Here is a 25,652-nt window from a genome sequence, read left to right on the forward strand (position 1 = left end):
GCTTCATCCCGTGAGCGCTGCTCCCGCCTGACTTCGGTCGACGCCGCTGCAGATCGCCCCGACTCCGAGGCCCGATCGACGCCGAAGACGCGACGCCGGACATCTCGACGCCGCTGATAATCGAGTGCTTCACTTTTCCAAGGTACTGTGTTGTTGGGGTCTGTGCGACTCCGGGCTCGACGTAGCGCTCCTCGCGGTCGACGCCGAACCTTTGGATTAACTTTGCCTCGACGTCGTGTGACTCCCGTGTGGGTTACATTGTTGCCAAGAACTGTGTTTTAGAGAAGAAGAGTTGCTTTTGATACTAAAGACTTTGTGCTAAGAAGAAACCGTGCTTGAACTATTATTTTTCCTTCCAAGAGTATTTATTAAGACTGTGGTATATTTTTGTCGTTATTTGGTCTTGTGCTAAACCTTATATAAAAATACTTATTTTTATAATACTACTGTGTCGTGTCCATTTGTAGTGTATTCACTTTATTACTGTATGTGGTCTTAAATGCTTAACGCACTGCCTCTGAGATAAGCCTGTCTGCTTTGCCAAGCTACCAAGGGGGTGAGCAGGGGTTATCTAAGTGTGTGATCTCCTTGCCCTGACTAGAAAAGGTGTGTCCCTATTTGTCAGAAGTGTATACCTCTGCCAACTAGAGACAGCCGCTTCTAACAGTACTGTTGTCTAACAACTCTCTGTCAAGTGGAACTATACTACAGTTAATTATAGCAGTCTCTCCCATGATAACCTTCTCATCCAGGAGTGTTGATTTCTTTCCTTGCTCACAGACAGGATATTTTGGCACCTAGGACAGTCAGTAGTTCCTCCTTCAAATTGGAATCTAGGCAATATTCCCTCACTTCCGGGAAGTTGGGAGTTGGCTGTCAGTGCAACATCAACCATTGCCTCCTTCATAGTCCCTGTAAACGCTGTGCAGTACTCTCTCCTCAACCAAAATCACAAGCCACAATGGGTCTTAAGCTCCTGTAATTGTACTGCATTTATGCACAGAGGATTAGTGTGTAGCATGACCAACATTTAAAAAACTGAATCAGAGATATGCAGTCCGGGGAAACAGGGCAGATGACACAACTGTATATCATGCAGGAGACAGTCCCATCCCCGAAACACCCACAACATTGAAAGATGCAGGGGTTTACCAGGTGGCAAAATAGGTAAAACTTTGGTTTTACACACATAATATGCCTGTTTATTTATTGTTCCTTATCTGGGACCTTTGTGGCTCCACCAATGTCCTCTAGGCTGCTGATGTTGAATTTCAATTAAGGCCTTATTACAACTACTGCAGTCCATAGGACTCTCGTAGTCACTTTGGCATTCCATGGACCACCACACTGGTGGTCCACCCGCCGTATAACAACTTGGGCTTTGGACCCCCACAGGACCACTGCAACCACTGGGGATCTGTGATCTTGCAGCAGTTGCGCAGCAGTCAGAAGAATCTATATGCTGGTTGTGCCGTTGCGGCACCGGCAAGCATATTATGAGTTGCTTCACTGCCATCCTTTCCATGGCAGTGAGGTAACGCAGGGGCCTCTTACAGGTCCTCCTGATTCCTCTAGTATTTTTGCATCCCCTGTTCATGCAAGCAAATTAAATGCATAACATTGTGCATTTCTTTCAGTGCAGGAATGGGCTGCTGCGGTATCACCATGGTGCATGTCAAAGGCACTCTTATGTGCCCAAGATACGCATCACTGTGGGACCACCACAACATGACCGCCCGCACATTATTAACTCATAATCAGGCAGCCGGTCTGACTACGGGTTTGGCAGTCTTGCAGTGGGCCGCTGGCATTGTGGCCCTCTGAAAGACTGCCAAACTCATAATCAGGCCCTTAATATCTTCCCAGGGCTCCAATTGCAGGACTCGTGGTGTCCTCTTATGGCAAAGCAGCCCTTTCTGTAGTTGGAAAGGAGGTCTCTTACTCATCTTTCCAAGTCATTAACCCTGTATGAATGCATTGGTATTCTATTTGGCATTAACCAAGCTCTGAAGCAACAGAGCTCCATACTTTACATGAGGGGTTGGGAGATGATCTGAAGGATCATAAATATCGAATAGACTTTACACATGTTACATATCACAGATTTTTAGGACACAGAAGGCCCGATTTGGATCTTGAGTGGAGAGCCTCTGACCAACGTTTGGAGGCTCTTTGCCCGACACCCTGAGGTTTCCTTCTGACCGCCGTATTTTAATTACAGTGGTTGGAGGGAAAACCGCCAGGGGATTCCGCTCCTGTTCTGATGGGCTCTGTGAACTTGTTGGAACAGGAGCAGAATAGTAATCCCTTTAATGACGGCAGAGCCAGGCTCAGCTCTGCCTTTGGGATTATGATGTCTGTTTCCGACAGCCAATCCATTTCGGCCTTTCTAACATGGATTGGCTGTTGGAAACTTACTTAGGGGTCCCCTAGCAGGGCCCACTCCATCCTAGCCCTCCTGACCCTCTGCATATGGGCCTGCCCCCTCAACATCCCTGCACAGTGTGGCAAGGATGTTCACAAGCTTCAATTTCTCAATGGGAGCTTGAGCTGTGGGTGGTTTCTGGCGGGTTTCCATAGAGAAATGGAAGTTTCCGACCACACTATGTGCAGCCACATCGTAATCAGGTGTTGGTCAGGCAGCTCCCTCACTGAAACGGTGTCTGTCGGAGGCAACTCCAACAACATCGTAATGAAGACCTAAGAGATCAGGGGCCCGATGTAGGTAGGACTTATTTACCGATTTTTAATTACCGAATTTTACCGATTCGGTAATTAAGAATCGGTAAATAAGAAGGGGGGGTATGTAGGAACATCCAGATGTTCCATTTACCGAATCGGTAAATATCTGTATTTACCGATTCGGTAAATACCGACCGGTAATGCTCCATTCATTCCTATGGGCTTTGAAGCCCATAGGAATGAATGGGGCATTACCGGTCGGTATTTACCGAATTGGTAAATACCGATTTTGACAAGGGTGCAGGGGGTGTCACTTTGACACCCTCTAGCACCCCCAAAAAAGGTTCGGGGGCCATGTGGCAGGCATACCTGCCCTAAGGGCAGGTCTGCCTGTCATATGGCACAGGTGTGCATGCACACCTGAATCGGTATTTTAACATCAAATTGAATTTGATGCTAAAATACCGAATCGGTAAGGCTTGTGGGACTCAGAAGAGTCCCACCTACATACCAAATTTACCTAATCGGTAGAAATACCGATTCGGTATTTTACAGAATCGGTAAATTTACCGATCGGTAAATTTACCGATTCTGTAAAATATGTGGCCCTACATACCATTTCTAAAATACCGGTCGGTAACAGCCGAAAATACCGATTTTCGGCCGTTACCGACCGACCTACATCGGGCCCCAAGTGATTTGCCCAGATTTTAACAATGTTGAGTCAAGCGCTAAGGCCGTGATTCAAACTTGGACCCTCATATTCTACTGGCAATCTGAGCCACTAGGCCACATCTTCTCCCTAAACCTCTTCCTATACTTCTCCGCAGACCCTCGCTGGATTCACATTGCATTGACCTTGTTAGTGATATTCATCCACAGTCTTGTTCTTACTTTTCAGGCTGTTTCCAGTTTGAGGCTTTTCATGAGGTCTGACTATTTTACAGTTCTTTCTCTGTGTTTCCTAATTAATTCTGGTGTGAGGATGTTCCAACAGCTTTTACCTAAAAAGGTCCGCTGGTAAGAACATGGTTCTGGATTGAAAAGTATACTTTCACTTTGAAAAGAAATGAGAAGTTGCCTGCCAGTTATTTCTTCAACTCTTTGAAGCAGGAGACAGTTCATAGGCTTTCAAATAACTAATCACTGATGTCCTATGACACAGATTCCTGTGAAAGTGTCACAAACAGTGTCTATTTCATGGAAATTTTATGATTTGTTAGGACCTGGCTACTTTGCACTTATGGTGATTCTACATGGGATACTGCGGGACTCAGGAAAACATGTGATCACATCTTATAGGCCTGGAACTAAGGCATATTAATTTTATTACTAGGTATAACTTTACTACACTCAGTAATAAAGTAACTTATATGAGGGCCTATACATGTATGTTGGGAAACCTGGCACTTTGTAAAATACTTTTAGAGTAAAACTAGGATTTCAAAGAGTCAACCGGCGATAGTGTATTCACATTAGACAGAGAAATACAAATTATGTTGACTGGTTGGGCAAGTTTTATAATATTGCCAGTTTCCCTTTACGCTCCAGACCAGAAGAAGTGGATTCTTTGATCATAAATGGAGTTACCTTCTAAGTTAAGAATTTCAGCCAGTTCCAAGTTGATTAATACAAATTCTGTAGTGGATAATTGCTCATTTAATAGTTCCCTTGAAAATGATTTTGCTTTCATAGTCAATATAAGATTGTATCAGGAATTTTATATTTAGAGGCCTCAGTAAACTATATGGACGTTACATTTGTGCAATCTTTACCTGTCATCTGGAAATAGATTCCTGAAGAGGTTAAGGCAGTGAATGGTACAGCATTATCTTCAAGTCTGTGAGCAAATAATTTAGTATTAGCGTAGCTTGTGGGATTGTCGTCTGATGCCAGACGCCGTTACAGGAGTAGAGCGGTGTAAGGAAATGCGAAGGAGGGAACGCAGTGTGGTGTGGTGTGGGCTGTTGCAGAGGCCCAGCTACCCCAGGAGTTCAGGAGTCCAGAGTCCAGGCAGAGGAATCGAGAGGGCAAAAGGATGAAATGCCAACGGATTAATTGTGTCATCTAGCATGCTGCAGGAGGTGAGGAGTGCATTGGTTTAACATCACTCTCTCCCGCCTACTGCTGCCCCTACCGTCGCACATTGCTGCCTAGATCCACGTCCCTCTGTCAATTGTTTTTTTCACCCACCACCAAGCCAACTAATTCTGTGTGTGTTCCCACATCTTTAGATTCTGAGTTCAGGCATACTAAACTTTATTTTCCTACCTAATTCTCAGAGCCAGTTATGTTCATAAGATATTATAAACAACCTCCCCATTCTGTCCTATGGGAAACAGGTAGCCTTGCAACAGCAAAAAAACAAAATTGGCCATAATTTGCTATCAGGACATGCCACACACACCAGGGCGTGCCCTACCCTTCATATACACTGCACCTGGCCCTCAGGGTATCTTGGGCCTACCTTAGGGGTGGCTGACATGTAAGAAAAGGGAAGGTGAGGGACTGGCAAGTGTGAGCACTGGCCAAGGCGACAGGGCACTTACAAACTGCACGCAGACTCCACAATGGCGGGTCTGAGTTACATTTTCAGGGCTACTCACATGGGTGGCACCATCAGTGCTGCAGGGCCACTAGTAGCATTTGATTCACAGGCCCTGGCACACTCAGTGCACTTTACTAGGGACTAACAAGTAAATCAAATATCCAATCATGGAAACACCAATCCATAACACAATTTATCACAGGAGCATTCGCACTTTACCACTGATCAGCAGTGAGAAATGTGCGCAGAAACACTACGCCAGAAAAAACAGAGTCAAAACCAGGAGGTCAGAAAGCAAAAACTCAGGGGAAACACGCCAAAAGATGCCACGTCTAACACAAGCATGAACTATCAAGTCGCAGGATCCTCACCATCGGCAGAGCAATATCATTAGCTCAAGTTACAAATTATTAAAAAAATACAAATCTACTTATTCAGCTACAGTAGGTCACAACTTAAATCAGAACTTAAGAGGTCATTGACGAACGCTGCGGTAATAACAACTCACTACAAATTAAGTACTTCTTTCATTAAAGGGCAACACCATAGTGATATAAGATTAAGCAGTGAAGACATAAATGAATTTAAATTACCACAACAGCTAATTCGAGTGTGCTATCTACAGCAACGTTTAATCATGTAAAATCAGGTAAAACAACAGTAGTAAATTTCAACTACTAAAGCCCTCCACCACCAATGGCAAATTCTAATGTGGCAGCCTCTTCAGATCAACATTTGACATAGATTACCTGGCCTTACTGCTACATCCCATTAAGAATAGGGAACCCCAATGTACAAACACATGGATTGCCCGAGCCTTCGACTCACTCTCTCATGGATATAACATAATATCACAACTCAAGATGTTTCAGCTTTAACAACAATCTGGCACTCTGGATATACATCACAAGGTAACAGCAATATACTGAACCAGGCATTTTAATACTAATAACATGGTTGCTATATAATGTATTTCCTTTAAACATATTAGCCCACAAGGCATCTACTGCAGTGACAAGGTCAACCCAATCGCAGTTAACACAATTTGTGAAAATCAGAAAATCTTAGAAGATTGGGGAATACTGATAACTCTTCCAACACGTCCTCGGTACCCAACAACACTTTTAAAGAAGTTATATGATAAAGATTCCAGCCAGCCCCCATTTAATCAAGACAAAACTCACAGACCATTGGGCACCGATAAAATCCAAAGACCACTGTCTCTTTTAAGAAATGCAATTGGTCCTCTTCAGTTTACTAAACTTCAATCATTCTTTGTTTCCAATTACAATCAGGAAGCTAGACGTTGCAAGTTTGCCATTCCATCAGCATGTCTAGTGTCTTGGAATGTGGCAGGATTGGAAAACCTCCTAACAGACTCTGAAGCATTGTCTTTCTTAACATCGCATAACATCATATGTATCAAAGAATCGTGTTGTGACATGCAAACACCGATTGAAGGTTATTGTGAGTTCTTCAATCTCTCCTGCTACTATATCGCATACAAAAGGCCACACAATGGATGGTCTTTCTATCTTTCTGACAACTCATTGGGATTTTGCAGTCTCAGAGTATACCACTGGCCATAAAGATTTTTTATGCGTCAAGACCAAAATTTTGAGTAGCAATTCCATGAAGAGTAAATTATTTTTGCTAAATGTGTATATTCATCCAGCATCCTCAGGGTAAAATCAAAAGGTGAATCAGTGGGAGGAGCTCATTTTGGATATCAGGCACAGCCATGCCAATGCTCATCTTCTCTGACTGGAGATTTCAATTTAAATCTGCTCATAACCCTGTTCGTAACATCGCAGAAAAAAACAGATGACTAAATTAATCTGATTCCATCACAGGTAATAATGTCACAAAGAACAGTATCTATTGATTGCACTTTGCTAGCTGTTTGAGATGGGATGTCCCTGCGAGCACTAGGCAGCGCTTTCTGGAAGACCAAACATCCCATCCCACTCACTACTCTGTGAAAAGGTCAGCAGTAAATGTTTTGTTCACTGTCGTTGTTTAACGCGATCAACTAATTTTCCATCTATTTGCTTTATGAAAGTCATCATATGCCTCAGGGCTTGTTCAAATAAAATTACAATAAACTTTGAAAAAACAAACGTCTTATTCAGCAGAAAAGAGTTGAAAACGTTGCTTGTTATTTGAACAACTGCCGCTTGATTACATCAAACACATATGAATACCCGGGTGGGTGCCAGTTGGATGGCACAGAAGGCCATTTATCAAGTTTTAGCTCATTTAAACCAAACTCTGTCTCATTCCAATTTGCCTTTCTACCTCCTGATCTCTTCAGTATCAGCCATGTTCTTCTCATAATAAGGGTTAAGACACCCTCAGATTCGGGTCCTTGCCTTCCTCTAATCTTTTCTTTTGTGTGCTGCTTCCTGCTCCGGAGTTTCTGCTGCAGCACTGGTGAGGCAAGGACAAGCGCGAGAGCACCAGAGACTTTGAGGTGTGCTGTGCAGTGCGGTTCAGGGAGTTGAGGCTCTCCAGGGAGCACTCATCTTTCCACCCACTCCTGCCCAGGCTATCCCAGCCGCGCACGCCACAAAACATGCACCAGGGACAAGGGAGAGCGAGGAGTGCCTTAAGTGCCGTCTTCAGGAATCGGCTTCATCAGGGCCGGCGCTAGGCATGGGCAGTGTGGGCAGCTGCCCAGGGCCTCGCGCTCAGCACAATAACAGGGGGCCCCGCTTTCACACTCTCACAGGCAGCTCACCTACTCCCCGAGGCCCCCCTCCCCAACCCCATCACATTGCTAAAGTATTTGTGAGCAGAGCGAGGTGTCTTGACCTCGCTGTTCAGGGCGGCATTCCTGGGTGTGAAAGGAGGGGGGAGGGTAAACAAGGGGTACAGGATGTGAGAGCAACAAAGCCAATAATTACGGCAGCTCTCCAGAACAAGGACGGGGCAGCACCTCTGTTAACATCCTGTGGTGAAGAACTTGTCTGCCTTTGTCTATTTCCTCTTCAGGCGATAGATGGCCCTTTTGTTTCCACGATTAACCAGACATCAGAAGATAAGGAGAGGTTGATGAGGGGAGGGGGGAGCATCTAGCTCAGACTGCCACAGTAGGGCAGTGTTTATTTATTTTATGCGTTTTTATATAGCGCTGACTTTACCCAAAGGTGTCAGAGCGCTTCACAATAGGAACTGTACTGATACACGAGGAGAAAATTCCAAGCGAACAAATTACAAAAGCAAACGTTAAGTTACGTGAGGCAAAAGTGACAATTGTGAGGTGCAGGCTACAAAAGCGTACAGAGTACAAGAAGAGGTATAGTACTGCAATAAATGGCAGACACTCAAACACAAGAACAAACGTTACATAGGCAATGGTGGAACTTGTGCTCAGCAAAGTGTCTCACTACTGCTTTGAGGCACAGGAGAGGTGGTCCTTATCCCCTGGGCCTCAAAGCACTAAATCATGCTGCAAGGTTAGGCGTGGGGCCCCTTTCACTGGGACGTGGCCATTATCTAGTGCTTCGAAGTCCAGGGCAGGGGGCCCTCACAGCTCTCGACCAGGCTGCAAGGTGCAGATGTGGGGCCCCCTTTGCAGGGCTTTGTAGCCATTATTTTGTGCTGGGAGGCCCAGGACAGAGGGCCCTGTCCTTGGCCTCACAGTGCTACTGTTAGATCATTAATTTCTATTTTCCAGAGAGACTAGCATGTTTGCTTCCCAGTCTAGGCCACCAGTGATAAACTTAGAGGGTTGTCTAGTAAATGTAGCTAAGTGCGTACAAATGGATTACCACCCAATTTCCCGAGCAGGAAGCTCCGTGGCCCCTCTTATCGCGAATTAAGCAGATTGACTGCTTTGTGACACACTTTGAGCCCCTCACTTATGTCCGAGGGGCTGTGAATTTCTTGTCCTTTTAATTACTTGTAGGGGATTTCATAGATACTGTTTTGACAGCCCATGTTTGTGCTGCACCTGTGTCTTGTTTAACAGGGCAGGGAAGGTGGGGTGTGGTGGAAGGCAGAAGGGAAGTACTGTAGCTGGACAAGGTTTCTCGTTGTGAAAGAGTGCGACACACTGTCAGCTACTAACCATGAACACATGTTGTCTGCCTTTTCAGATGTAGAAATGACAAGCAACTTCATTGATATTATGAGTTGAAAGACATTGAAAAACCTATTCAGTCTAATGTGCAAAGGAATAAATGCATTCCGATGAACTACTCCCGGCAGAGCCACCCTTTATCCGTAGGCCCTTGTCCCCAATCAGTTCCTCAGAAAAGCCCTTAAGGGTCCTTAAACATCCCTCTTTTCTAGCTCCTCCTTTTGATCTCTGAAGATAGCAAAATGCGGCTGCACACGTGATTGTTGAAAATCTTTTAGTGCTACTCTGACCCTTTTTAGGGTAGTGCCTGCAAGAGCATGCGCTACTGCATGCGTCTTGTTTGCGAGACACTGTTGTATGCATAAAAGAGCTTGGAACCAGCCCGTTGCTTACCACATGTTGTTTTGCGTGGTACTCTTCTTTACAGCCTGATAATTGGTCAAGGCAGATCTAACATCACTTCCGTTCCTCTCTGTCGAGCAGGGACCAGGCACTGATTGATTCAACTTAATCAGTGCACGTTTGCTACTCCCGATGTGATTGAGGTACTATTTTATTCTGTTCAACTTTTAGTGTCCTGAAAACAGAAGACGTGAGACTGGTAAAAACGAGCCTAGCAGGACAAAAAAAGTTGCAAAGATTTATTTTCTATAGTTAAGTTGCTTTTATTTTGCCAAGTCTTCTTTTCTTACTGTTCACTAATATTTTCTTTTGTTTTTGCCTGTGTACGCTGTTCTCGAATATTATTGCAAATTGACAATGTTTCTTTCTTATGTGTTTTTTCTGAAAAATGCTTTAACACATAATAGTTCAGTACACCTCCAATCGGGCCCACTCTAATGCACGCCAATCCACCCCACATCAATCCACCCCACTTAATCCAATCCACCATAGACCAATCCAAACCACCCCACTCCACCACACTCCAATCCTCTCACCCCACACCCATCTGCCCCACTTCAATCCAAAACAATCTGCCCCACTTAAGTCCAAAACAATCAGCCCCACTTCAGTCCAAAACAATCTGCCCCACTTCAATCCAAAACAATCTGCCCCACTCCAATCCAAATCAATCTGCCCCACTCCAATCTCCGCACTCCAATCTGCCCCACTCCAATCTCCGCATAAAAATCTGGCCCACTCCAATCCAAAACAATCTGCCACACTCCAATCCAAAACAATCTGGCCCACTCCAACCCAAAACAATCTGCCCCACTCCAATCTCTGCACGCCAATCTGCCCCACTCCAATCCATAACAATCTGCCCCACTCCAATCCAAAACAATCTGGCCCACTCCAACCCAAAACAATCTACCCCACCCCAATCTCCGCACTCCAATCTGCCCCACTCCAAGCTGCCCCACTCCAATCTCCGCACGCCAATCTGGCCCACTCCAACCCGAAACAATCTGCCCCACTCCAACCCGAAACAATCTGCCCCACTCCAATCCAAAACCATGTGCTCCAACTCAATCAGCGCCACTCCAATCCAAAACAATCTTCCTCACTCAGTTCTATCCCACTCCAATCCAATCCACCTCACCCTTATCCAATCCAACCCACTCCAATCCAATCCACCCAACTTCAATCCAATCCACCCAAATCCAATCCAATCCACCCAAATCCAATGTATCCCACTCCAATCTGACCCACCACACTCTAACCCAACCCACCCCAATTCAATCCAATCCACCTCACCCCAATCCATTTCACCCCACCCCAATCCAATTCACCTCAATCCAAGCCACCCCACTCAATCCAATCCACCCCACTGCAATTCAATCTACTCCACTCAAATCCACCCACCCCACCCCAATTCACCACAACCCATTCCACCCCACCTCACTACATTCTACCCCACTCTAGTCCTCCACCCCACACCCCTCCAGTCCACCCCACTCCTGTTCACTCTTCTTCACTCCAATCCACCTCACCCCAATCCAGTCCTACCTCCCCATTTTAATCCACCCCACTCCAGTCTAATCAACCACATTCATTCCACCCCACTCCACTGCAGTTCAATCCACCTCACTTTACTCCAATCCACCCAACTCTACCCCAATCCAATCCACCCGCCCTAGTTCAGACCACCCCACTCAGTCCAATCCCTCCAGCCCCCAACACTCTAATCCACCCCACCACAAACCAATTTAACACACCCTACTCCATTTCAATCCATACCACTCCAATCCACCCCACCTACCCAGTCTAACTCACTCCACTCACTCCAACTCGCTCTATCCCAATCCACCCCAATCTACTCCAATCCACTCACTACCTCAGTCCAGCCAACCTACTCAACCCGATTCCACCCTACTCCAATCTACGGCACTCCACTCTATGACGCTGCACTCAAAAAGAATAAAAAAGTTATTTGTATCTGAATTCAACTTCATCTCGCTATACCATGTTGCATATTTAACTAGGAGTTAGAATAGCCATCTTTGTGAGATCTGCGTCAAGCATCCAATGTGACTAATGTAATCCACTTAATACAGTTTTAAAATAGACTTGTTCCATTTGGATATTTATCTTTTAGTTCATGTTACTTATATCAACAGTATGTCTCTTCAGCAATGACAAAGATCAATAGTTTTGTGATGTCAGTTTTCTATGATGTCACGTCTTGTGACGTCACAAGCAAATTAGAGGGGCCTCACATCTTCCCTTTCGCCCAGGGCCCCACAAGTCCTAGGACCGGCCCTGGGCTTCATCAGCAAACACTGGTGACTCCCCCACTCCCATCATCTCTCGCTTGCTCACAAGCTCCCCCAAGCATGTCAGGGGACTGAATGGGCCAAGAAAGACCCTGCAGCTGGCAACAACAAGAGGAGAGGGGACTGTTATTTACCCCTAACGAACTGGCCAATTAAGCAACTCATTGAACTTTAGTCGAGTCTGCAATTATCCCCCTATAAGCCTGCAATTATCCCCCCCTATACATCCCTGCACCACAATCTTTGCACAATCGCTGTACAAGCAACAAGATAGCAAGGCAACAGGGTATCTAGGCAAGGCCACAGGTGCTGATGAGAGCAGGCAGCATGGGCGGAGCAGGTAGTGAGGGCTAGACCCCACTGCATTGGTTGAGTTCCATGTCCATGGAAGCGGCCTAGGGCGGGGGCAGCTAGCGGCCCGGGTGCAATACCCCTGCATACTTCATCCACCAACACTTTTAACCCAGAAGGATCTCCAGTATTTAAACCCAACAAGTGCCTTGCAGCATGCTCGAGCCCATACCCCGCTCTCTTCAGCCTTTAACTAAGTCCAGGGCAGGAGTGGTGGTGCCGCCAGGGAAAACAACCCCTTGGGTGCCTCAGCCCACACCGACCCAACATTCACCTCAACCTGGAGCAAATGAAGAAAAAATGAATATTGTGCCCCTGCGCAGAATTACTCATCATCTGAGGGGTCCGGAGGGTCTAGATTGTGCCTGTAGCGGACTGTACCAGCAAGGAAGAGGTGCGGGTCTAGGACCACACAAGGACAAGATGAGAAGAATCAATTGCTGCTCAGGGTGTTGGTGAGGGTCAATGACAATTTGAATCTGGCACACTGTAAGCAGAATGCAAGTGAAGGCCTTACTGTGAATGAGACAGCAGTATGGCCTTGCTTCTCATCTACTTGGACCATTTTAAGTGCGCTCTCACAATCCCTGGAGAAAATGGAGCTGCCCCTAGCAGCCTTGCCCCAAGCCCGCTTGACTGCTGCAGCACTCTCGAAACAGCCACTTTGAAGCACAAAACATGGGAGAACACAGATCTAAACTCCACCATCTACATCATGCACAGAAGGAAACCAGCCACTCATTCTAATTCAGCCACAGAGGGAAAAGTTACTCTGGCCCCAGCTACCACTCTGAACACCCAGATCTCTGCTCTGGTGCACCTGTCCCCAACTTATCCCCCAAGGCTCACTCAACAGGCCTCATCATGCAGTTTTTTTCTAGTCTTATCTTTCAACTGCGGGGTCTTATCGGTTACATCCACTGATGGCAACCCAGAAGGCACTAAATTGGTAGCTCCCACGGTTAGCCATGAGAAAGCTCAGTCGCACAAAACCCCTCCACACCAGCTGTGAAGCGTAGGTCACACTTATGATGCACCGTGCACCCTTGAACGAAATACCAGAACTTCGGTACTTCCTGTAACCCCAGGCTCCGGAGACCCTGGAGTTAGAATCAACTAATCCTGGTAAAGCGGCAAATCCTGGAGGGCTCCTACTTGACCTGAGACTGACATTACTTCACACATCCATGTCATGGGAGACCTCTCTGCTTCTTCCCCCAGAACCTGGAGTCCAAAATAGAAAGAATGCTGGATATCACACTGAAGTGGTTCAGAACACCAGAAGCAACAAGGGAATCCCTTCCAGACACACAAGACCCCACCAGGATGGAGGACACACACTGGACCACCATCAGTGCAGGACAAACCTTCACAGCCAGAGCACTGATATGGCAGTCCACAAAAATGCAGATACAAACACATCTCCTCCAGTTGATTGCACAGTGCCTAGTGAACCTGACCGCTAAGATGGACTTTACTGAAAAACAAATTCAAGGCAGCCTCGATGTCAAGATGTTCTCCTGTTCATGTGCAGCCATCATTCACAGATGGGCAACTCTTCCTGAGGTTTTATGCAAGCTAGCAGCTATAGTCAGTGGCAAGGCTGGCATTCTAGCTCCAAGCAGCTCAACCGCTCACTTCAATCAAATCTTGGAGGCCTCAAATGCAAGGGGGCACCTCTTCAGCTCAATCATAAACCTAACCGACTGCCCCGAGCCAAACCCCGGCACACCCTGCCCACCACCCTGACCAGCCCAACTCCCATGCACTCAGGCGGTAGTGCTAACTCCCAGATACCACTTTAAAGAACTACATGTCACCCTAAACAGTGGTAACGCACTTTATTTATTCAAAAACATACGTTCCCCAGTCTCCATCCACTCAGACAACCTCGTCTGGGCCAGTTTTCAGAATCTTTCAAGAGACACTCATGGAGAGTCAACTCTAATAGGATTTCACCAACAACATCAAGTCGCAGTTCTCAAGAAAGTGCCCCAGTTGGCAGAATGGGGATAGGCATCAAACTCCCCCAATCCGAGAAATAACCTCATGTCCTTTACGCCTCTCCCCAGAAAAAGGGGGCGCATTGTGTAACAATGCGGTTACACAATTAGCAGTTGGTCGTTGCCTCTACCACGCTCTCACAGAGGTATATTAATGGCTAGTTTTAATATTTAAAGTGACAATTTAAACTATCTGGCCACCAATAGGGACAAAATGTTTATTGTATGATCTTTATCTGTATGTTCTCTGAGTAGGCCAGCATATAAAGTAATGGTGTCCAGCAGTCCCATGAGGGCTGTTTAATATTAGTTATCTAGAATATTCTTTTTGTCCTTACACAGCCACTGCCTGTTAAACTTTGACTAATATGGAAACAAAAGGGGCAGGCTGATAGGTTTCTTGATTGCCTTTGATGAACTTCATCTATACTGTTGATTTAGGAACTCACAGCTTAGAGTCTGCTTGTGGTTTAATCCTCAGTGCATCTTTAGTGAATATCTAGCTATTTAACACTTTTTAGTGCGTTGCACTTTATTATTCGGCACTTTAATGATAACCTTTTGGTTCAGATGAACTTGTGTTTATCCTTATCCTTTAAATGCATCAACTGTACTAGAATGCTGTACATTTTAGCCTCATAAATTTTAAATCAAAGGCTGTTGCGCTTTAAGAAGGTTAGCAGATTAGCTTACGTCCAGTTATTCAAGCCTCAAGTTATAGTTTACAGTATTTGACATGTATGATGTACATACGCAGCGAGGCCCAACTTGATCTAGCATTTGATGCAAACTCATTGTCAAAAGTCTAAGCTGCTAGATGAATGCACTTTAAAATAGCAGGTCATGAATTTTATCTTTTTTAAATTCTCTATGAATTGACTGTAGTGCAAAATGGGATATTGTTTAATTGTTCAATTTATTATTTTATGTTGTTGGCACTTTAATAGACTTGATTGTGTAAATAAAGTTTTTTCAAAGTTGAAAGTGTAGGGCTTGAAGAGTTTAATAAATGTATGATATCTTCAGTATGTTTTGGAACTCTTCATGGAAAGATATATGTTTAATTCCTGCACCTTAGCTTAAAGCGGTTATGGGCATGCAATAGTAGCCATGCATAATTCTAGTATCTATTAATTTGGTAGCAATAGCCACACAATTGAAATCTGACTATTGTATTCATTTTTCGATGCCAGGTAATGAAGTTCGCAGCTGCCTATAAAAAGCCTCGGCTAGAGTAACAGCGGTTCCTGTTATTGGTAGTGCAGTTATCTTGTCCTTTGTTACGAAGAATTTCTGATGTGTTTAGTTGGAGGAAAATAAATGTATTACCTGGCAAAAATATTTACAGGACACTGTAAAACCGGTCAGCCTTAGGGTGGTCCTCCCCAAAGCATTTTGCCTACTTGTTTCCACGCTCTCTTTAACATTAACAAAATAATCTCGTCTGTTTCTTAACAGAAGCTCACAATCCCCATTGGCAAACTAATCCCACTTTAAGGAATGTGTCCACCATTGATTATATCTTCATAAGCAAAGTGCCTGCTCCCAAGTATCAAGATTTGAAAGTTGATGTCAAGGACAAAAGAAACAACACACCCTTGCGTGCAATTTTGTAATTAGGCTCTCAATCATTATAGTCACTCGGGGAATCAACCGGGGAAGAGCGTTACAAGATCATTCTCAGAATCAAATGCTCTGTGAATTTTGGAGGTAAACTTTCAGCTTGGGTGGAAAAAAGGGTCAGCCATGATTCCACTTAGTACAAAAGCCCCACCGGGCCACTGGTAGGAACTTGTTGAAGACATTCAACAGGCTCTAGGGAATGGCCCATGGAAACCCCCTAGAAGGGATTCCCCCATGCAAACAATTAACCATCTTTGCATAAAGGAGCTGTCTGCCTGCAAGCACACTCTCTGAAGGCCCCTGGCAGCTACAAGAAGAGGCTGCAAAATTCAACTTGGCCAAATAATTACTACACCTAGAGCAGCTCACATTCGGAGAGTATGGAAACGGAAAAAGGAGCACATCAAAGCGGAGTGGCTTAGGATCTTCACCCTCTTAAGAGAAAAGAAACACTTGTGTATGGAAGTATATAAACTGCCTCTGCAACTTGGCTCAGACTAAAGACAATGGTGTGGCAGAAAAGGTTTGTATCACTTACATCAAGGAGCTATATCCAACCAACCAGTCGGCAGAAATAGCATCTTACCAACCTCCCCACCTCTGACTTCCCAGGTCAACAAGTCATCCTCATCACAGAGTCTGCAGTAATGGCCACCATCAAGAAAATATAGAATGACGGTGCACCAGGGTCAACTGTGATGGCTGCGTCTGTATTCAAATCTGCAAGAGATTTCTGGGTTAGAATACTAACTCCAATTATTAACCACACTTTTACCACTGCCACAGCACCGACCTCATGGAGGGGATCAAATCTCATCCCAATTCACTAAAAGGGAGACCTCTCCAACATGACTAATTATCGCTTATTGCCCTCCTTGACCTGGAAGCCAAAGCTTATGCGTGTAACTTTATGGAGGAGCTGGAAACTTTGCCGCAACAAAAGGAATCCTTCCTTTTTCAAATCCTGATTCAGGCCTGAATGTTCCACAATGGACAACATTATAGCAATGGTGCACCTATCCCATCAAGCAGCACACAGCAAGCAACCCCCACTGTTCTGTTGCTTCGTTGACTATAGCACCCCTTTTGATAGTGTGGACTCCTACTTAAGGCGATAACATCTTTCTATCAGGAGACATAGGTCTGGGTAAAAAAAAGCTCAACTAAATGCCAACCAACAACGGGCTCAAACAGGGCTGTGTGTTGGCTCCCCTCCTTGTTAACCTGTAAGCCCATCCGGAGACCTGAGTAGCGGAGCAGTGAAGTAGCCGAGCGGAGTACCCGAGCCAAGCCGCTGACCTGGAGAGCCCCTGCAACGAGCACACCACACATCGCTCACCTGCCGCCCACTTGCCGCCCGCCGAAGGTTTGCGGCTGTCACGTCTCCACGGCGGTATTGAGGGGCACAGACAGGGCTCAGCGAGGGCGCAGCAAGCCTGGGTCTCCAGAGCGATTCTCTTATCAGGCAAAGGACTGGGCCCGGAGCAGCCTTGAGCAGCCTTGAGCAGCAGGGACAGAGTTGAGAGACGGAGTGCGAGCACGGGACCCAGGAGACCTGGAGCCGGCAGCAGCGATTGGTCTCCAGCTGTGCGGTTTCCCTGGCACACCCAGCACACTTGGATGTCTGCTTGCTGCCTTTTGCTCGTCCTTTGTCCCATTCCTCACTTGTCATTTCGGAGCTGATGTTGAATTGAAGTTGACTCCGTGTGCGCCGTGTGAACTTGGTTGAGCATCGGCACCGGCACAGGGAGAGTTTGCTGCATACAGGCGGAGCTGGCACGAGGCTTAGGGTTTGTAGTTCGAGGCTTAGCCTCGCCTCGCCCTGACTACCTTCATGTTTAAAGCTTTTTTCCCTCAGCCCTAATCCCACCCAACCTGCTTTTCGGAGTCATTTAAACAGCCTCAAAGTGAAAGTCCGGAGGGCAGTTTCTCGAGGCGGTTGAGAGGCGAAGAGGGGGGGGAGCAAGGCGTGGGCCCAGGAAGAGGCTTCAAAATCTGATAACCCCATGAAGTGCCAAGAGAGTGCTCTTTATTAATCAAGCCTTCAGCCTCGTTCATATAAGATTGCAGAAACACAGGACCAAAGGCCTGAGAAGATGAAATCAGGAAGGGGGAGACGCCCAATCACTTCTATTATTAACAAAAGAAAAAAAAGAGCAAAAGTTGAACTGATATAGCCAGCAATGAGGGTCAAACGACGGAAGAAAAACCAACTCAGACTCTGGTTGATGTCGTAGGGCTAGAGCAGATTGCAAAAACTAAAACAGCCAGCCACCAACCAAAGATTTATACGAAATTTGCTTTTTTAAGGGATGTTGAGGCAGTCGTCTGCATAAAAAATTAAAGCCTCAACAACCTTCCATCCCCTTTGCGCCTAGTGAAAACAGACTCACAAGCACTTGCTGCAGACATGATGGTCCTAATCAGTGGAGGCAGAGAAGACGAAAATGAAAATGAGGCCAACAGAGATCATAGGTCCAGAGCGATAAGCACCCCATATTTAGAAAACCAGAAAGAGAAGACGGCACTCAAAGAAACGCCCCCAGAACCCCTCCAAGCAACGGACACATTGCTAGGGTTCACTCAGATATCAATACCAACATCAGGAGAAGGATCCTTCCCAGCCAGGATAAAGCTCTACAAAGAACCACCTCTCACAACTATTGTCACGATTCTTTCAGGGAACTTCAACTCCACTTCTGATAAGCATGATTGCGATTCCAATAATCTCCACAACATTGGAAATTGACCAACAACGGCTCTTGGCACAACCCCCTTTTCAAATACTCATGATGAGGTGTGCAAAGGAATCCCAGTTAATTCAACGGGCGAAAATCATCAAAATATGAACCCATCTACTCCAGAAAACAGAATCACATCAATCGTGTGTGACCACAGCCCCGAAGGCCTACTGGCCCAAAGGTCATAAGCCATTCTGGCCCAGAGATGGGTTTGATAACCCCCCACCATGGGACCAGCCCTAGTAGGATGGAGGTTTCAACGAATATTGACAAATGTGTACCAAAGGGGGATAACTCAATCACAACTGACAGTCCCAACTCTGTCTCTTCTCCAACTCGTAACACACAAGCTACTGCTTCTTCACCTAGCTCATACTAAACAACTGGAGAAAATGGACGGGGATCAGTAGATGGCCTATTGGATCTAGCTGGCAAACAAATCCAAATGACACATAAACAAGACCAGCACAAGCTTGCCTACTCTTACCAATTTACAGACTTTTGGCAGGCTAAGGCCACAACCAGCCCAAAAATCAGCAATAATGTGACTAATCAATCAGGCCTAGACAAGCTCTGGGAATCCTTGCTGGACACCATGCAGCTTTCTGTCAAGTCAATGCAGTATTACTCCGATAAGATGGATGCCCAACATTCCATCCTTAATGCAGTGGCTAGCCATATTTCAAACATCAACAGCAGTCTGGCAGACATGAACAACTTGATCAAAAGGGCCCAGGTAGACGCGTATCTGGCCCCAACTCACAGCACCTGTTTTTCCATAGTTGACAAACTCTCTACTCTTCCTGTGGTTATGGAGGACATCTTAGCAGACGTCCGGAAAATTGCAAAAAACCCCAGCATCAAAGTCAAGATGCACAAATAACCAGCCCTTTGATTGGCGAATCCTACACCGGGAAAGAAAAGATCATCACAGGATGGGTAAAGGGACCACCAAACAGTTTACAAAGGGAAACGCGATCAGGAAATCATTCAAACGACAGGCAAACAATCACTCTAAAAAAAATAGAAGACCAAAAGAGTGAGATCCCTGGAAGTCACAATACAATAAAGCATATCAGGGGTGCTGAGCACAGCGATGACCACCTTTCGGGGGGATCCTCCCCATTAATGCCTGAATCCGAGGCTTCCGATAAATCTGATGCCGGTGAGAACATGGACCATAAACCCAGCCGCAAACAGAGGAGAAAGGGAAGAAAAAAGAAAAATAATATAATGGAGTATTTTCACACAGGCAGCACAACACTCTGGGCAAAAGAGCACGCTGCGAACATCTCAACGAAACCACTGCACCCAGAAGGTGTCGCAGCGAGCGCCACGAAGACCCCAATAGTAGAGGATTCCAAATTGGAAAAAACAGTGAATGATTTGACAGAGCCACCCGCTATAGAGTCTGAAGAAACCACAAAGAACATAAGTACCGGAGCTCCAGCACCCTCCACCAAGAACAGAGGAGCAGAGAATCCCACCACTAAGAAAACAACAGGAGAAAGGAATTTAAGTCCGTCAACATTTCCACCATTAAGGGACGCAGAACTAGAACTTAAATTTAACAACACAGCGGGCGAATCAATAGCACCACCTGTAACAGCACTGAACAGGGACAGCAATCATGTATGCAGAGCACCAGTATATCCCAGCAAGGAAAGGTCCGGAGAGGCACCATAACCAGGGTGAATCAAAGAGACCTCCAACATACACATTCTAATGAACACGCCAAAGAGGAGACATCGATTCAAGCAGCACCTGGAAAGGCCAACCAATCACAAGCTAAAAATAATTCTATTCTGTTTATCCCTGAATATAAGTCCAGAGGCAGAGGGGACATCCTCAATAGAGGGAATATAATACAACCGATACAAGCTATTGAAAATCTGGCAGACATAAACACAAACGATCTTGAAAGAATTGCATTTAAACGTATCAAAGGAATTTCAGATAGAAAAATAACCAAGACATCCTGGTCCTCAGAGGAAATAGCAAGGATGATTTTAGCAGAGGAACACCAACTAAAAGCTTGGGGCATAAAAATACAACGTGAGCAAAAGCCTGGCTACTCGCATCCATTAATTCCAACTAATAGAGAGCAAGGGTACTCAGCTCTTACCTCCTGGGGCACACATTTGCAATGTGTGCTGAAATCCGCCCGTAGCACGGACGCTCCACTAGCTGAAAGGAAAGATCAACAGCAAATACTTGAGTCTGAAGATTGGTCATGGCTCGCCAAGACCATAAATCGACAAGACGAGTGCACATGATTTGGGGCAAGAGAATTAATGCCAGGGGACACTTACTTCCGAATTTGCTCTTGGAACATTAATGGTCTGGGCAACAAAACTTCGGATAAAGAGCTGCTGGATTATATTCAAGGCTTCGACCTTATTCTACTCCAAGAGACATGGCTAGAAGAACCCTTCCACTTACTTGGTTTTAAAACCCATCATAGCCCAGCAGTGAAAAGCTCCAAATTTGCACATCTAAAGGGGGGTCTAACAATCTATTCCTCAATAAAGACCATAACATCGACTAAAGACCTTGACACCTTCACATCATCAACTAATGCAATTAAAGCAATTAGAGTGGACATAAGGGATGGAAACATCAGACAACAATTATTACTCCTAAACATCTACATACACCCGCGAGACAAAATTAAAGGAGCAAAAATAGTGGGGGCAGAGATAACTAGACTACTGACAGAAGAATCCACAACTAACCTACTAATGTCGGGGGACTTCAACATGCATCTGATGGGGCCACAGAAGAGGGACGAGCTCCTTGATGAGCAATATGTCGCCTGGAACATTCCTTGTCATGAGCCGAGTGCCAAGAAGCGACAAGAACCTTGTAAAAGAGCTGGAACATATAAACCTCGTGGCTCTAAATGGGCGCTTTCCTGGAGTCCAGCCCCCGGCGGCAACATTCTACAGCGCAACTTCAAGCACGTTGATAGATTATACATTTGCATCCCTTTCATTCTTCAGCAGGATCACAGGCTTCCGGATCGGGGCTAAAGATCAAAGCGATCACTTGCCACAAAAAATCTCTACAAGACTATCTAGAACATCATTAGATACGCCAGTAGAGGACCCAGAGTCTATTTACACGAACAATTTCAGAAGGCTAAAAATCAAAACTAATCATCCAGATGAACTCGTATCAACAGCAAAGGCAATATGGGAGCAACGGGACCAGACAGACGTAAATGAAAATACAATAGCACACTGGGAACACCTAACCAAAACATTGGGAGCAGTGAAAAGGACATGTCCTACCATAGCTTCAAAAACAAGCAGTGTGCCAGGTGAACCAATTTCAAAATTTCATTACTCCAAATCTCCGTAAACTCAAGAATACAATAAACAAATTAATTCGTAAACTTCAGCGCACTGGTCAAGATCCCATCTTACAATGGGAGTTATTGCAATTAAAAGCAAAAAAGAAAAAAGAAATCTGGCAGGCAAAAAGGGAAAAGGATGATAACCTGTGGGCAAGGCTATTGTACAATTCTAAGACAAACAACAGCACAAGGTTTTGGCGAACAATAAATAGCTTAGCCAACCAGAATGTGCAAAGAGTAAATTCCCACCTTTCAGAAGAAACCTGGGCCTCGCATCTGATTCAACACTTTAATGCTCCACGTTCTACACAAAACAAAAACAGGATAGCCAAGGGCAAGAGGGATGGCACTCCGGACCCCAACGGGATTCCACCAATTCTATTAAAAATGGACCCGGAATACTGGGCTTCGACTCTATTACCACTGTATGGCCAAATAGCTGGAGGAGTTATCATCTCGGACTCCTGGCGCGGTTCAATCATGTCCCCAATATACAAGAAAAGGGACAAGAATATAGCAAAGAGTTATAGGCTAGTGGCCCTAAATTGACATCGAGGCGAAATATTACACTGGCCTTCTTCTGGACAATCTCACTGCCTGGACCGAAGATCAATCAATTATTCCAATCAACCAAACAGGCTTCTGCAAGGGTATGGGGACAACTACTAACATTCTTGCATTATCCCTATTGATTGATAAGGCTAGGTCAGCAAAACTTCCTCTGTTAATGTGCTTCACTGACTATTCGTCAGCTTTCAACAGGATCGATAGAAATAAACTCTGGCACAAACTTAAGGAAATGAAACTACCATCTGCTCTCCTAAACCAGTTAATACTCCTTCATACAAATACGTGGGTCCAAGTAAAGTTAGGGGATGGAAGGTACTTGTCCAGGAAAATTCCAACAACCATGGTGCTTAAACAGGGGTGCGTACTGGCACCCACGCTCTTCAACTTATTCATGTCTGACCTTTTGTCAGAACTGGATATTTGCAATTCTCATCCGCCTAAGCTGGGTGGGTTTTCACTTACCAACCTCTTGTACGCAGACGATCTCATACTGGTCAGCCAGACCCCCATCGGTCTCCAACGCTTATTGGACACAACTAGTCGTTATTAAATATCTAACGGATTATCCATTAACCATGACAACACAAAGATATGAGGATAGACCTAAAAAAGGAAAACTCAAAATACTGCTGGCATATGGCAGACACCCCAATCGAAGCAGTTCACCGATATAAGTATCTAGGTGTGATCATGGATAACAAAGGGACTTTCAATTTACAAAAAGAAGCAATCAAAAGAAGAGGCAACTCGATCGTGGTTGCCATAAAATCGATCAAACAGAAAATGGTTGGCCCTAGCCTTATCCCATTGCTACAAGTCTGGCAAGCAAAACTCATCCCAGCGATCTCTTATGGGAGTGAGTGTCTGAGGGGAAGAGATGCACTGACTTTGGACAGAACTGTCTCAAGAGCTGCCAGAATAATATTCAATCTACCAAAGTACGTCTCTTCAGCCCAGATAAGGCTAGAATTTGGCATGCAAAGTCAAGAAAGCCCGCAGAGGAGCCTATGTAAAGACTTGGTATAGGATAAAAAAATCTGAAGCAGGCACACTGAATTCACACTTATGGAGGGAAATACATCTAAAGACAGCCTCAATAGATAGTCTGGGACTCGAGGAACTCTGGGCCTCTTCAGGATCATATCATTGTTTTAAACAAATTGTTAATTAAACAGTGGAAAAGCTATCACTACTAGAAGACCAAGTGACACTCACAGAAAGAGCCCACGGATGGTTTGTGGTACACAGCTATGATAAATCCTCTCCACAACTATACTTAGGCACAGGCTTTAATAGAAAGAGGAAAGAAAAATATCTTCATTTTCAATTGGGTATTTTACCATCTTTACCGCACCTTCCCCCGTGGAAGGGACTCCAGGGTCAGACATTATGCCGCCTATGTGAGTATGCTAATGAAAGTGTATTACACCTACTATGTATATGCAGAAGTTTACAGGCTGAACGGCGACAGCTACTAAAGCCACTCTTTGTAAGTAAGCGGATAAGAACCTGCAGACAAGCTATGAAGGCATGTTTTGAAGGTGGAGATGTTCAACTAGCGTGTCGCTCTGTTCAATTCATGGAAGCAGCAGGGGCAAAAGCACTAGCAACAAGCGACCAGACTACTTAATCTTGGCATTACTTGGCCCATCGTAGCTAACAGTAAATACTCTCTCATTGCTGTTCACAACTAACGACGGATCAGTCCCTCTCTCCCAGTGAGAACTGAGCCTCGCTTTTCTTACCTAATGGCCTGTGTAAACATTTACTGACAACTGCTCTGTGCATGTTAATATATTTTACGAAATGTGTTTTTAAAGGGTTTTATAAAATGAATTTTGCTGCTATTACGTTTCTTATGCGGAAATTGTAAAGGTTTTAATTAACCAAACAATAAAAATATTACTTACTTACTTGTTGATCTCTACAATGCTGACCTGGGTACTGCATTGGAAGGTGCCAGTTTAATCACACCAAGGCTGGGCAGGGTGCACCTTCCAGTTTTGCAGTATGCAGATGATATTGCAATCATGCAAAACTCCAGAGCTGGCTTACAGAACCCTTTATGCCCTCCACCACTACAATCAGGAGAACAAGCTTCAGGTGAACCAGAAAAAACCAAGGTGATCAATTTTGGCAAACACCCACAGAAAAAAACAAATTCACTGGCAACTAGGAGACACATACATTCCAAACAATCCAACCTATAATTAATTACCTAGGTGTCTGGTTCACAGAAGGGGCCAGACCATCAGCCCACTTAAAGCACCTCAAAATCAAGTGAACCAGATTCATTCACAGCTTGAAATGCCTAAGCAGTCACCTAAAACTGCTGGCCCAATTCTGAAAGATCTGAGATAAAAAATTACTCCAGCTCTAATCTGCGGCCACTTAGCCTTTCCAGGTGCATTTGATACATATCTCAAAAACTCTCAGATCTCTTTATATAAGAACATCTTTCTTGCTCAAAAGCAGGCTAGGAGAACAAGGCTGAGTTCGGAGCTGAGACTCGTGCTCCCAGTCTTTATGTGTCAGGGAGACCTAGCAAAATACTGCATTAGTGTCCCAGAGCTCACCCTTAAATCTCATCTTAAATCAGTCTTCGACTTGGAGGGTACGCCATGGCAAACACAGTTAGCAAGGGCAACAGTTGTTCCAACATCGAGACCGCTAACTTGCATTCCCAGGAAATACCCTATTCAGCCTGGAAAAAAGCTATGAGCAGGCAGATAATGCAAATCTCATTTTAGTGGGGCATCAAAAGGTTTCACTATAGTTCCATCACCAAGTCGCTGGATGCCTCCTACACCCCAGGGAAGGCCCAGCCTTTCTTTCAACAGGCGCTCTGAGCCCAGGGATGTAGGAAAATCCTCTTCATCAGGCTCATTGCACCAACAATTTTGAACTTTAACCCCAGATCGGCGAGGCAGGATGAGGCAACTACATGCAGATTATGCAACTATCACAGAGAATCT

This window comes from Lissotriton helveticus, chromosome 5_1, assembly GCF_964261635.1.
Source record: "Lissotriton helveticus chromosome 5_1, aLisHel1.1, whole genome shotgun sequence".
Taxonomy (NCBI): domain Eukaryota; kingdom Metazoa; phylum Chordata; class Amphibia; order Caudata; family Salamandridae; genus Lissotriton; species Lissotriton helveticus.